This window comes from Moschus berezovskii, chromosome Y (assembly GCF_049115385.1).
Source record: "Moschus berezovskii isolate FMDL1 chromosome Y, NW_MosBer_1.0, whole genome shotgun sequence".
Lineage (NCBI taxonomy): Eukaryota > Metazoa > Chordata > Mammalia > Artiodactyla > Moschidae > Moschus > Moschus berezovskii.
In genome coordinates, this window is record NC_142489.1 from 66,640,466 (window position 1) to 66,656,796 (window position 16,331).

Genomic DNA, 16,331 nt, shown 5'->3' on the forward strand with positions numbered 1-16,331 from the left:
TAAGCAGGGTGACAGTACAGCCTTGATATGCTCATTTTCCTATTTGGAACCAGGATGTTGTTCAATATCCAGTACTAACTATTCATTCCTGACTTGCATACAAGTTTCTCAAGAGGCAAGTCTGGTGGTCAGATGTTTCGATCTCTTTCAGAATTGTCCATAGTTCTTTGAGATACACACAGCCAAAGGTTTTTGCACGGTGATTAAAGCAGAAATAGATGTTTTTCTGGAACTCTCTTCCTTTTTCGATGATCTAGCAGATGTTGGCTGTTTGATCTCTGGTTCCTCTATCTTTTCTAAAACCACCTTGAACTTCTGGAAGTTCACGGTTCACCCATTTTTGAATCCTGGCGTGGAAAATATTGAGCATTATTTACTAGCAAGTGTGTGAGATGACTGCAATTGTGCGGTAGGTTTGAGCATCTTTGGCATTGACTTTCTTTGGGATTGTAATGAAATCACCTTTTCCAGTCCTGTGGTCTCTGCTGAGTTTTCCACGTTTGCTGACATATTGAGTGCAACACTTTCACAGCATCATCTTTTAGGATTTGAAATACCTCAACTGAAATTCTGTCACTTCCACGGGCTTTGTTCATAGTGATGTTTCCTAAGGCCCACTTGTCTTCCCATTCCAGAATGCCTGGCCCTAGGGAATGGTAAGTGATCACAGTATCGTGATTATATAGGTGGTAAAAAATCTTTTTTGTATACTTCTTCTGAGTATTTGTTGCACCTCTTCTTAATATCTTCTGCTTCATTAGGTCCATACCATTTCTTTTCTTTATTGAGCCATTCTTTGCATGAAATATTCCCTTGGTATCTCAAATTTTCTTGAGGGGATCTAGTCTTTCCCATTCTATTGTTCCCATCTATTTCTTTGCGTTGATCACTCAGGAAGGCTTTCTTAACTCTCCTTGTTATTCTTTGCAACAGTGCATCCAAAGGGATAAATCTTTCTTTTTCTCCTTTGCTTTTAGCTTCACTTTTTTTCACAGATCTTTGTAAGGTCTTCTCAGACAGCCGTTTTTCTTTTTTGCTTTTCATTTTCTTGAGGATCGTCTTGGTTCCTGTCTCCTGCACCATGTCACAAACCTCCGTCCATAGTTCATCTGTTGTGTACAACATGCTAAATGCCAGGCTTTAAGAAGTACAAGCATGAATAAAGACTGCTTCGAGAAATATCAACAGCCTCAAATACTTGATGAAATCACTCTTATGGCAGAAGATGATGTAGCTATAAAGAACCTCTTGATGACAATGAAAGAGGAGAGAGAAAATTTTGAGTTAAAACTCAACATTCAGAAAACTAATATCATGACATATGGTCCCATCCATTCTTAAAATATGGATGGAGAAACAATGGAAATACTGATAGACTTTATTTCGGGGGGCTCCAAAATAATTGCAGATTGTGACTGCAGCCGTAAAATTAAAAGGCACTTGGTACTTGTATTAATAGCTATGAACTACCTAGACAGCATATTGAAAAGCAGAGAGATTGCTTTGCTAGCGAAGGTCCACCTGGTCAAAGCGATGGTTTCTCCTGCAGTAATTTATGGATGTGAGATTTAGACTGTAAAGACAACTGAGCATGGAAGAATTGATGCCTTTAAAATGTGGCATTGTTGAAGAACCTTGAGAGTCTCTTGGAGGTCAAGGAGGCTAAAGGAAATCAGTCCTGAATATACATTGGAAGCACAGATGCTGACACACATATTCGAATATTCCCGACCCCTGATGCAAAGAACTGACTCATTGGAAAAAACCCTGATGCTAGGAAATATTGAAGGCAATAAGAGAAGAGGACGACAGAGGATGAGATGGTTAGATGGCATCACCGACACAACAGACATAAGTTTGAGTAATCTCTGGGAGTTGGTGATTGACAGGGAAACATGACAAGCTGCAGTTCATGGGGTAGCAAGAGTAATCTCTGGGAGTTGATGATGGACAGGGAAGCACGACAAGATGCAGTTCATGGGGTAGCAAAAGTTGAACACTACTGAGAGACTGGACTGAATTGAACTCAAATGGAGAATTACCTACATTTCTTGCGTGCAAATATGGCGATGCTTGTTTTACTCCATGATATATTGCATTTTTTTTCTTCATTTTTTTGGGGCTCCAAAATCACTGCAGATGCTGATTGCAGCCATGAAATTAAAAGACGCTTGCTCCTTGGAAGGAAAGTTATGACCAATCTTGATAGAATATTAAAAAGCAGAGACATTACTTTGCCAACCAAGGTCCGTCTAGTCAAGGCTATGGTTTTTCCCGTGGTCATGTATGGATGTGAGAGTTGGAATGTGAAGAAGGCTGATCGCCGAAGAATCGATGCTTTTGAACTGTGGTGTTGGAGAAGACTCTTGAGAGTCCCTTGGACTGCAAGGAGATCCAACCAGTCCATTCTAAAGGAGATCAATCCTGGATGTTCATTGGAGGGACTGATGCTAAAGCTGAAACTCCAATACTTTGGCCACCTCATGGGATGGGTTGACTCACTGGAAAAGACTCTGATGCTGGGAAAGTTTGGGGACGGGAGGAGAAGGGGACGACCGAGAATGAGATGGCTGGATGACATCACCGACTCTGTGGACATGGGTTTGAGTGTACTACAGGAGTTGGTGAAGGACAGGGAGGCCTGGCGTGCTGTGATTCATGGGGTCGCGGCGAGTCGGACACAACTGAGCGACTGAACTGAACTGAACTGAAGAAAATCTGGAATCAGTTTTTTTTTTTTTTTTTTAATGTGAAATGTGGACTTGTCTACACCTCATACATGAATCCTCGTGGTGGTTGTCTAACATCAAATGGAAAGTTCTGGATATTTCACATATGAAAATCTTATCACTGCTTTTAAAGTCATGGAATACCAGTATGAAATTGGAACTATCTCTATTGCACAAGTGAAAATATGGTCACCACTGTTTCTTCATGAAGTAAAGAGTTTGTTGTATTTCTGAAAACATATACCAAAACAAAGAATTGATTCCATGAAGTGGGAAATGACTTGTATTTACTGTATCAAAACCTGGGGGGAAGTCTCCGTCATGGAATTTGGACTTCTCTACACTTCATATTTGAGTTCAGAATGGATATTTTCCTATAAGAAATATGGAAATCTCTATATTTCACATAAGGCACTGGTTCTTCAGCTGCAGAAACACCCATGTTCCCTATTTGCCTATGTTTCCGTGTGCCTTGCACATTTGTGTGTGTAGCCACGTAGGCTTGTTTCCAATGTTTGTGTGTTTATCTCTGTGGATGTGCATCCAATCACAAATGACAGAGAGGTGAGAGTTACAGACCACGAGATATGGAACAAACAGAAGGAGGCACCAGGCATCCACAGACTGGGAGAGAATGGTCTATGCATCTCTGAGATATGGAATGAGAAAAGGATGACCAGTGACAACTCAGGACTGTGAATTCACAAATCTGGGTTTACATCAAGAGACATGAAGAAGCTCACACTTTCTGCTGTGGTGATGTGTGTTTGTACCAGCAAGAGGATATGGAACGGTTAAAGATCCATCCAGTATAACTCCAGTGGTGTGGGGCTTTTAAAACATAGCCTGTGAACCCCTCAGTCTGTGGGAAGTAAGCTGGCCTGTGGAAACGGTGGACATGGTTATAACTGGAAATAAGAGTGTGAAGAGGTGAAGGTGCTTCAGGAAAGAGTAGAAACTGAAAGGAGGAGGAATAGAAAGAAAACCTGTTGCACTGGAGAATTTTTCCAAATTAGGAGAAGGCCCTGGGATAGTGCTGCCTCGGATCAGCCAATCAGGTAACACACTCTCTCACGAGTGACCAACAATAACGTCATGTGAGACAAATGACATGAAAAAGTAGGATCCTTCATGGTGAAACCACACACATCCTAGAAAATACAGGGTGACCTTGGCTCTGTCCAGGCACTTCAAGCCTATCTGACAGCTCAGAATAGGTGAAAAAATTTCAGATGTGGGATGGAGGCATTTCCCCCTTTGGCAGTGTGTGCCTGTAAGGGAGTGAAGATGGGAAAGTAGAAGGGTGTGAACCCAACTTTTCCTGTGCGAACTCCAAAATTACAGCTTGTTTCTGAAGGACCATTGACACAAGAATGTTGGGTCCCACCAAAAAGAGCAACAACAACAATAGATGTCCAAGGGCAAAGGGAAAGCCCCAAGAAAACAGTAGCAGTGGTGAATTTGCATTTAGAATCAATAAATACCAGCGATGTCTCAAGTGCTCAGTAAAACATTTTGTGCACCTATACCCAGAGATCACACAGAGACAGAGTCAGAACTGCATTTAAGTGATTGAGTGTATCCTGCAGAGGCATGGGTCAACAATGGCCTGACAGGGAAGAGAGGCTCCAGCTGCTACAGACCTGGGTCATGCAGTTTGTAACATAAGCTCTCTCACAGAAGGTCACGTTACAACCTAACATAAAGCCGCCTAGCACACAATCCACAAGTTGCAGGAAATGATTCCAAAGAAAGTTTCATACATTTAAGGAAGCTCTAGGACTCCTACAGTTTTCTTAACCCTGGGATCTGGCAAAGGGACTGAGAACCCTAGGGAATTTGATTCTGGAGGCCAGTGGGATTTGATTATACAACTTCCACAGGAGTGAAACAGACTGTTGGAGGGCACACTCAAAACCTTGTGTGCACGAGGAATCAAGAATAAGGACCAGTGTCCCCAAAAGAGACTGAGCCAGACTTGCTTGTGAGTGTCAATGAGTCTCCGGCAGAAAGTGGGATGCAGAGGTGTCTCAGGCCCAGAATACAAGAGTGCTTGATCAAATGCTTTTGAAGGAGGTCCCAATGACTTTCGTTTCCCATATGATAGTTTGGGCTCAGTTCAGACAACGAAGTCTGAACACAGCCACACCCATCAAGAGTATATTGGATTAAAGATTCACTGAATATGGCCCCATATATCAGAGCTGGACCGAGGCTCACTCACAGTCAGTTTCTCCCATCAGGAAGTTTACATAAGCATCTTATCTTTATCCATCACAGGGCAAAGAGAATGAAAAGCACAATCACAGAAAACTAAGCAAACTGTTCAAATGGATCACAGTCTTGTCTACCTCAATGAAGCTATGAGACCTGCTGTGTAGGGCCACGCATGATAGATTGGACATAGTGGAGAATTCTGGCAAAATGTCGTCAACTGGAGAAGAGAATGGAAAACCACTTAAATATCCTTGTTTTGAAAATCCCATGAACAATATGAAAAGCCAAAAAGATAGGACATTGAAAGATGAACTCTCCAGGTTGGTAAATGTCCTGTATACTTCTGGAACTCAGTGAAGAAGTAATTCCAGAGAAAATGAAGAGATGGAGCCAAAGGAGAAACAACACCGAGGTGTGGACGTGAGTGGTGTAAAAGTAAAGTTTGATGCTGTAAAGAATGATATTTCATAGGAACCTAGAATGTGAGGACCATGATGAAGGTAAAATTTACGTGGTCAAACAGGAGATGACAAGTGTGACGATCAAAGATTCAGCAATCAGTGAATTAAAACTGAATGGAATGGACAAATTTAATTCAGATGACCATTTTATCTTCTAAAGTGGGTAAGAATCCCTAGAGAAGAAATAGAAGAAGCTGCCCTCATCAATAAAAACAGTGTGAATTTCAGTACTTGATTGCAATATAAAAATGAAACATCTCTGCTTGTTTTCAAGGCTAACCATTCAGTTGCACTGTAATCCAAGTCTGCGTCATGACCAGTAATGCTAAAGTGGAAATTGAGCTGCAGGCCAGGGTGAAGCTGAGGTTGAATGGGTCTGGGATTACCAGTAGGACATTCTAGAACGTACACACAAAGAACAAGATGCTATTTTCATCATATGGGACTGGAATGTAAAAGTAGGAAATTGAGAACTCCCTAAAGGAACAGACATGTTTGGTCTTCGGGTACAAAATAAAACAGGGCAAAATCTCTCACAGTTTTGCCAAGACAAGTTACTGTCATTGGATACACCATCTTCCAACAACACGAGATGTGACTCCAGACATGCACATCATCAGATGATCAATACCAAAATCAAACTGATAAAATACTATGGAGTTGAGGCTAGAGAGTCTCTTTCAGTTCAGATCAGTTCAGTTCAGTCGCTGAGTCTTGTCCAAGTCTTTGTGACCCCATGAACCGCAGCACAACAGGCCTCCCTGTCAATCACCAACTCCTAGAATTACTCAAATTCATGTCCATTGAGTGGGTGAGGCCATCCAACCCTCTCATCCTCTATCGTCCCCTTCTCCTCCTGCCACCAAACCCTCCCAGCTCAGGGTTTTGTCTATTGAGTCAACTCTTCACATGAGATGACCAAAGTATTAGATTTTCAGCTTTAGCATCATTCTTTTCAAAGATCACCTAACACTGATCTCCTTCAGAATCAGTCTTTTAGGACTGGTTGGATTTCCTTGCAGTCCAAGGGACTCTCAAGAGTCTCTCCAAAACCAGACTTCAAAAGCATCATTTTTTGGGCACTCAACATTCTTCACCATCTAACTCTCACATCCATACATGACAACTGGAAAAACAATAGACTTGACTAGATGGACATTTGTTGGCAAAGTGATGTCTTTCCTTTTTAATATAATATCTAGGTTAGTCATCACTTTCCTTCTGAGAAGTAAACGACTTTTACTTACATGTCCACAATCACCATCTTCAGAGACTTCGGAGCCCCCCCTCCCAAAAAAAAAAGCCTGACACTGTTTCCACTGTTTCCCCATCTATTTACATGAAGTGATGGGACCAGATGCAATGATCTTAGTTTTCTGAAAGTTGAGCTCTAAGCTCCTCCTCTTTCACTTTCATCAAGAGACTTTTCACTTCCTCTTCACCCTCTGCCATTTGGGTAGTGTCATCTGCATACCTCAGGTTATTGAAATTATTCCCGGCATTCTTGATTCCAGCTTCTTCCAGCCCAGCGTTTCTCATGGTGTACTCTGCATAGAAGTTAAATAAGCAGGTGACAATATACAGCCTTGAAATACTCCTTTCCCTATTTGGAATTAGTCTGTTGTTTCATGTCCGGTTTTAACTATTGATTCCTGATCTGCATATAGGTTTCTCAAGAGGTAGGTCAGGTGTCCTGGTATCCCCATCTCTTTCAAAATTTTCCACAATTTATTGTGATCCAAACAGACAAAGGTTTTGGCATAGTCAATAAAGCATAAATAGCTGTGTTTTCTGGAACTCTTGTGCTTTTTTGCTGATTGAGAGGATGTTGGCAATGTAATCTCTGGTTCCTCTCCCTTTTCTCAAAGCAGCTTGAACATCTGGAAGTTCACAGTTCATGTATTGATCAAGTCTCTATACAGTCAGCCAAAACAGTACTGGGAGGTGAGTGTGGCTCAGATCAACCACACATATTGAAAAAATTTGTACTTACATTGAAGAAAGTAGGGAAAACCCCTTGATCATTCAGGTATAACCTAAATAAAATATCTTTTGAGTGAAATCGCAAATGTCAAATTGATTCCAGGAATTAGATCTGAAAGAGAACTTTGTACAGAAGTTTGTGATATTGTACAAAATGAAGCAGTGAAGAATATTCCCAACAGAAAGCAATGCAGAAGGCAAAATGGTTACCTGAAGAAGCCTTAAAAACAGCTGGGGAAAAGGAAACAAAGAGAAAGAGAGAAGTGGAAGGGAAAAAAGAACAGGAAATTTACACCCATATGAATGCAGAGTTTTGAAGCATAGCTATGGTTTATAAGAAAATCGTCCTCATTGATCTATGCCAAGGAATAGAGGAAAACAATAAAATAAGAAAGACTACAGATCTCCTCAAGAAAACTAAATATACCAGGGGAACATTTTATGCAATGAAGGGCACAATAAAGGACACACATATTAGGGAATAAAGAGAAGCAGAAATATTAGAAGAGGTGGCAAAAACACAAAGAAAATGGTCAACCCTGAAGAGCACGATGGTATCATCACTCACCTAGACCCAGATATCCTAGAATGCATAGTCAAGAAGGCTTTAGGAAACAGTAGTGAGAACAAACATGGTGGAGGTGATGGCTATCCAGTTGAGATATTTCAAATCCTAAAATATGATGCTTGAAAGTGCTGCACTCAATATGAAGGCAAGATTGGAGAACTCAGCAGTGGCCACAAGACTGAAAATGCTCACTTTTCATCGCATTCCCAAAGAAAGACAATGTCAGACTCTTTGAACTAACACACGATTGCATTCATCTCACATAAAGCAAAAAGTAATGCACGGAATTCCCCAGGAAGTTTTCAACAGTGTGCAAAGGAAGAATTTCCAGAGGTTCAAGCTGCATTTTGAAAAGGCAGAGGAACCAGAGATTAAATTGCACAAACCTGTTGTATGCTCAAAAAAGCAAATAAGTTCAAGAAACACATCCACTGCTTTATTGACTATGTCAAAACCTTCGGCTTGTGGAACACAAAAAGTGTGGAAATTTCTTCAAGAGATGGGAATACCATACCACCTGACATGCCTCCTGAGAAATTTCTTTGCAGATAATGAAACAACAGTTATCATGGATGGGGAACAATGGGCTGGTTCCAAGTTGGGCAAAGTAGCAACTCCAGGCTATATATTGTCACCATATTTACTTATGTAGACTGTGTCATGTGAAATGCCAAGCTGGATGAAGCACAAGCGGGGATCCCATTTTTCAGGAGATATAGAAACAAACACAAATATAGGATCACACCACCATAACGGCAGAAAGTGAAGAGAAACTAAGAAATCTCTTAATGAAAGTGAAATTGAAGAGTGAAAATTTTGGTTTCAACCTGAACATTCAATGACTGAAGTTCATGGCATCTGGTCCCAACTCTTCATGGCAAAGAGACGGGGAAACTGTGGAAACCATGACAGGCTTTGCATTCTTGGACTTCAAAATCACTGTAGATGGTGACTGTGGCCATAAAAGCTAGACAAATAAAGACAGCATTTTAAAAAGCAGAGACATCATGTCCATCTAGTCAAAGCTATGGTTTTTCCAGTAGTCACATATGGATGTGAGTTTTGGACCTTAAACCTGACTACCGAAGAACTGATATTGTGATCGATTGTATTGGAAAAGACGATTGAGATTTGCACTGCATGTAGAAGGAACGAGTGAATCCTAAAAGAACTTGGTCATGAGTATTCGGAGAAATGCTGAAGCTGAATCTTCAGTATTTTGGCCACTTGACATGAAGAAAGACACTGTAAAACACTCTGATACTGGGAAAGACTGACAACAGAAGGAGAATTGGACGACAGAAATTGAGAAGTTTGGATGGCATCCTCATTTTCCAAATAACAGCAAGAGAGATATTGCATCACCACTAGATGGAGATGTGTTTGAGCAAGCTCTGGGAGTTTTAGATGAACAGGGAAGCCTGGCATGCTTCAGTTGATGGGGTCATAAAGTGTAGGGTGAATGAGGGACAGAAATAACTTGAACTGAATGGTGGTGGGCTGTTTACATCAAGGGATCCTAGGACAGTGATGTTCCTGAGAGCAGTTCAGAGCCTTCAGCTTTTCAGTCTTAGGGAGAACGGAATAAATGTCATCACAAAAATGTCCCGCTTCTTGAGCCAAAAATTCTGACATAAATTCCTCTCTTTCTCTGGGATCTCATCCTTGGCTGTGGATGGCAGAGAGGCAAAATGTCTCTCTGCACTTGAGGGATGGTTCTGAAACTCTCACTGGAGGACAATCTCTGATTTTTTTGTGGTAATCCTGAGTGAAATGTGCACCATGAGACTCTCTATCACAGCCTTATGAGGGCAAGAGAAAGAGAACCTTGGCATTTAGCAAGTTAGGGAGGCCTGGCCTGGAATCATGCCCTCTTGGAACATTTGGGAGAGGAATGCCACTTTCTGAACAATAGAGTCATGAGTTGTGGGCCCAGGGCAGGCAGGCTCTCCAGGGTGTGATATGTGTGGGGGTTCTGTGCATGTGTGTGTAGAAGTAAACTGTGGTGTTTGCAAAAAAGGAAGCCACCTGACCTTTTGGACTTCACGTTCAGTGACTTGTTTCAGCAGAGGTCCTTTGGATCCATATGTACCTTCTTGATTATATTGCTTCAGACACAGTCCTGTCACATTCTCTTTGGCATTTTGGAGGCCTCGATTTGGACTTTCCCTGCTACAGGGAGACAACCATAGGGGGAGGGGGAAGTGAAAACCTCTCCAAACAGACTATTACACAATTAGGAGGCACAGGTGCACCTCTCTCAGAAGGTCTTGGGCCTGATTGGGTACTGAGCCTGCCATAAGAGCATGACATTGACACACAATGATTTTGAGAGAGCTTGTTGAATTGGGGTGCTCAAAGTCAGTGCTGTCCAAAGCTCCATGCTATTTCTGGTTTGGTTGCTTTAATGAAAGTGCATGGAATGAAATCATGCCAATGTGACTGGCACTGTGAATCAGTCAGTGTGATGGAGGAATACAGACTAGTACCACTCATTCAGTTGTCCACCATGAATGGACACACAACAAAAGAGCCCAAACAACACTATGAATGTCAGTCCTCCTCATGAGCAAATCCCAACACTTTGTAACCTTCCAGAATAAACAATATAGATAGAAGAGGACACTAACTTGATTAACAAGTAAATGGAAGAAAACCACCAGAGAAAATGAGAGGTGCTTATCCAAGTCCATTATCCTGAATAAGCAAAGGTATGGTTCTGCATCTGTGAAAATTTCCTTTTAGTATTGGGTGTATCTGTGTCTCTGTGCAATCACTGTTCCAACACTGCATGAAAACTGTCAGAACTGGCCTGGCTGGCAGATTGAAGCCAGGCAATCAAGCCCGAGGATATCAGAGTGGCAGGAAGAGAGCACTCAGGGCCATTCAAGGAGATGCAAAGCAGCCAAGAAACAGAATGGCCCAGATTACAAAGCAAAGTGATGGGGTATGCAGAACCCCTACAAAGAGCTTTCTGTCTTTCTCAAATGAAGCAGTGTTCTTTCAGCCACAGGACCAGGCGCATCGTTTTTTATGTAAGGTTTGGGAGCCTGATGGCTCTGTAGCTAAAGGTGATGCTGCTTCCTGAGTAGAATTGCCCAAGAAAGGCAATGCCAACGAAGCTCAAGCTGCCACTCAGTTACACTCAACTCGCACATGAGTAAAATAATGCTGAAAATTCTCCAACCAGACTTCAGCAATACGTGAATCATGGACTTCCAGATGTTTAAGCTGGCTTTACAGAAGGCAGAGGAACTAGAGATCTGATTGCCAACATTCTCTGTATCATCGCAAAAGCAAGACAGTTCCAGAAAAACATCTATTTCTGCTTCATGGACTATGCCAAATATTTTGACTGTGTGGATCACAATAAACTGAGGAAAATACTGAAAAAGATGGGAATACCAGACCAGCTGAATTACGTCATGAAAAATCTTCATGCAGGTCAGGAAGCATCAGTGAAATCTGAACGTGGAAAAACAGACTGTTTCCAAATAGGAAAAGGAGTACGTCAGATTGTATATTGTCACCCTGCTCATTTAACTTATGTGCAGAATACATCATGAGAAACACTGGGCTGGTTGAAGCACAAGCTGGAGACAAGATTGCCGAGAGAAATATCAATCACCTCAGATATGAAGATCATTCCACCCTTATCGCTGAAAGTGAAAAAGAACTAAAGAGCCTCTTGATGAAAGTGAAAGAGGAGAGTGAAAATGCTGGCTTAAAGTTCATCACTCAGAAAACTAAGATCATGGCCTCTGGTCTCATCGCTTCATGACAAATAAATGGGGAAAAAATCGAAAAAGTGGCTGCCTTTATTTGTTTGATCTCCAAAATCACGGCAGATGGTGACTACAGCCATGAAATTAAGAGACACATACTCCTCAGAAGGAAACTTATGACCCATGTAGACAGCAGAGTAAAGAGCAGAGACATTACTTTATCAACAAAGGTCCATCTTATGAAGGCTATGGTTTCTCCACTAGACATGCATGAATGTGAGATTTGGACTATATAAAAAAAAAAAAAGATACTGAGCACTGAAGCACTGATGCTCTCCAACTGTGGTGTTGAAGAAGACTCTTGAGAATCCTCTGGACTTCAAGGAGTTTCAAACAGTACATCCTCAAAGAGAGCGGTCCTAAGTGTTCTTTGTAAGGACCATTGTTGAAGCTGAAACTCCAGTAATTTGGCCACTTTATGTGAAGAACTGACTCACTGGAGAAGACCCTGGTGTTGGGAAAGATTGAAGGCAAGAGGAGAATGGGATGACAGAGGATGAGATGGCTTGATGGCATTATCGACTCAATAGAGATCAGTTTGAGCACACTCCTGTAGTTGATGATATACAGGGATGTATGGCATACTGAAGGCCATGGGCTCATGAATAGTAAGACACGACTGAGCGCCTGAACTGAACCTGCAGAATTTGCCAGTTTCCAACATCACTCAAGTCTTCGCAAAATTTTAAGCATGAGTGCTTTGTAGTGGATGGCTTAGGATGATCCTTCTGCTGCTCCCAGCCCCAAAGGGCTAAGGTGATAGGGTTAGCTGGCATGTGTTCTCACTTGGAGGCAGGAAGAAAACAGAACTACTTTGAAAGGGCCCCTGTACAGTAAATGAGCTGACTTCAATGCCCTGGCACTGATGAGTCATGTCCCTTAGCGGGATGCTGACTTTGATATCCCTTAATTAGAGATTCTTCATCTGTAATTCTCTTTATATAGAGAGAATTCCATCTCTAAATAGGGAATTCTCTGTAGGTCGCATATTGGCCTAAGTGCAAAATGTTTCTACGTGAAGCACAGAACTTAGTGTTTCAAATATGAATATATGCATGTAAATTCCACGTATGAAATATGGAATTCTCTATATTGCATATGTGAATTTCTCAACCCTCAATTTCCACAATGAAAATGGAGATCTCACTTGATCTTAGCCAAAAGGGTGCACAGTATCATTTTCAGTTGTTTGTGAATCCATTTGGTAAGCGATAACACATTTGTTTACCAAACCTTGAAAGAAATGGCTGATGCAATTTGCAGTGGGAGAGTGAATTTTTATCTCCTTTTATAAGCTGCATATTACAGCTGTGAATCTTCCCCTCTCTGCATTGCCTACAGCTGTGCACTAACTAAGGCATCGCACAGAAAGGTAGATTTCATCCTGTCACCTGTATAGTACCTAAAACCATCGGAATGACATTACCAAGAATGTTCCCAAAATTTAGAGCACATTAAACAAGAGTAATGGTTCTAATGGTGGGAATCACTCTCTCTCTCTCACACACACACACATAATGATCTCCTAATTAAGTAACAAATCTTACAGGTTGTAGTTCAGACAAGAACCCTCCCAAATCAGGCAGCACATGTTACTGCAAATTAGCATCTGGATAACTAATATAACTTTACACCTCTTCATTAAGCTAATTACTGAACAGTGCTGAATGTCATCAGAACACAATACTTAACAACGTGCATAGCTAACATTGTATATCTTCAATTGTGTCTCAATAACTAGTCAGTTAATAGACATTTTAGGAAGGACACATAAAGTTGGCTTGGAGATTTTAGGGAGGATTTCCCTCATTTGAAATAATCATTTAAATGTCAAAGTTGAAGTATAGCTCTTATTTCATCCCAGTAGTTGACAAACGTGGTACTGAGAGCCCTTCTAGCTAAATTTTAACTTCTGTGGATACATTACTCAATCTCTAGTTAATCCCTTTACCCGAAAATCGACTCAGACATTCTAAGTAGGGACTGATCAAGTACCTACAGGCCATTGCATACACCCAGAGGAACTCCTGTTCTATCAAATTTTCTAATTCACGTCACAAATCAGTAAGTCCAGCAAGAAACCCCGAGAGCTAAGTGTGTCAAATACGACCACTGGGAAAACAGCATTATAGGAATTACAAGGCTAAAACCCAGTGCTGCTAGGCGAATAGGGAATTTTTACTGAGAATAAAGTTTGGACATTCATCATATCCAGTCTTTTCTTTCATAATGTGGTCCATTTCAGACTGGTACAAGTACTGCATACAATTCAGTTTAATGCAGAAGGCAATTCACTTTTTTGAATAAGAGGGGACAAAATAACACCCCAAGAGATGTGGAATCATGGCCTCAACTTGACAATGTAGGCTTTTTCAGTCTGGGTTTTAAGTATATTGAGCATGTCTAGAAGAAGGTCAGCATTCTAGATCCCACCAAGAACTTATTTAAATGACAGAAACTGGGAAACTCTCTTATAATAATATAAAAGAAACTTCTAAAAGATAGTTCTTTCTTCTAAAAAAAAACTTCTTATCTCCTAGATATTTCTACGTAATAGACCAATAATTGTCTCCAATTTAGCATATCTTGCCTTACTCCTAAACCTGCTTTAGTATTTTTCTCAAAAAAATGGGAACTCTGTTCCAATTGTGTAAAAAAAAAAAAAAATGGCACAGTCATCATTGACTTTGTTCCTTCACAGGCCACATTTCAGTCTTTGGCAAATCTAGCATTTGAACACTTCTCATCTTCTTCACTTATACTGAAGGTTTCAAGTCATCATTACTGCTAGCCTTCTTTATTTATTGTTGTTCCGTCATTAAGTCATGTCTGACTCTTTGTGATTCCATGGACTGCAGCACACCAGGCTTCCCTGTCCATCACCATCTCCCAAAGCTTGCTCAAAATCATGTCCATCCTATCGGTGATACCATCCACCCATCTCATCCTCTGTCATCCCCTTCTCCTCCTGCCTTCAATTTTTCCCAACATCAGGGTCTTTTCCAATCAGTTGGCTCTTTGCTTCAGGTGGTCAAAGTATTAGAGCTTAAGTTATAAGTCCTTTTAATGAAATTTTAGGACTGATTTCCTTTAGGATTGGCTGGTTTGATCTCCTTGCAGTCCAAGGATCTCTCAAGCATCTACTCAACCATCAGAATTTGAAAGCCTCAGTTCTGTCACTCTATCCTGTCAATTCATTTTATTCCACTGTTAGTACCCCTCAGTGAATTTCTGTATCATTTTGAGTAAAAATAAAAGTCTTTGCAGTTAAAATAAAAAAAAAGAAGAGAAAAGGAAAACAATGAAAATCTCTTTATTTCATATGAAAATCTATATGCATATTTTTCTACATGAAAATGGGAATTAAATCTATTTCACCTATACATTCAGTTCAATTCAGTTCAGTCGCTCAGTCGTGTCCGACTCTAAGCGACCCCATGAACCACAGCACGCCTATACATAACTGGATGCTAAATTTCCTACATGACATCTGGAATTTTCTGTATTTCACTTGTTAAATGCTAGCCATTGATTTTAGTATACAAAATAAGGAATTTTGATTCTTTCACATATGCCAATCTGGGCACAGATTTTCTTCCTTTAAATATGTAATTCTCTATATTTCACACATAAAAACCCAATCGCAGTTGGACTCCATTAAAAAATGAATTAACTATATTCCATTTAGCAAAATATGGGCCCAAATTCCAATTGTCTGTATTTCACAAATGAAAATCTCACTCTGATTTTCCTACATGAAATATGGATTTCTATAATTTCCGTATTTGAAACTCTAGGCATGGTGTTTTTTTCCATGAAGTATGAAATCATTTGATATCATATCACCTATACAGTTGCCAGATTTCCTACTAGAAATATGGAATTATTTATTTCACATAGGCAAAGCAATGCCTATATTCCTATTTGAAATATCGATTCTCTACAATTTACGTATGAATATTTGGTTAAGATTTTTTTTCCTACATTACATATAGAATTTTCTACACTTCACAGCTAAAAGTCAGGATAGTTATTTTTCCTACAAGGAATGAGGAGTTCTTTTTCTTGAACAAGAACATCTGGGTGCAGATTTTCCTACATGAAAAATGGAAGTCTCTGCTTTTCAATTCTTTACCATCTATGCCACTAGGGAACTTGAATGGTTTTAGGAAGACTTGCAATCTCTTTCTAAAATTAACCCTGAGAAAGGATGTCCATTTCATTATAGGTTCTGGAATGTGAAAACAGAGAATCAGAAGATACCTGGTGCCATGTGCATGTTTGGCCTTGGTGTATGAAATGAGGTGGGACAAAGACTAGCAAGGTTTTGGCAAATAGGATGAAAATGAAAATAGTGACAGACAGTTTTCTTCGGTTCCAAAATATCTGGGGACAGTGACTATATCCACGAAAATAAAAGACGCCTGCTCCTGGGAAGAAAAGCTATGATAAGCCTAGACATAGACAAAATGTAATGAAAAGGAGAAACATTTCTTTGGCAATAAAGGTCCATATAGTCAGAGCTATGCTTTTACCAGTAGACATGTATGGATGTGCTAGTTTCACTATAAGGAAGGCTGATTGCCGA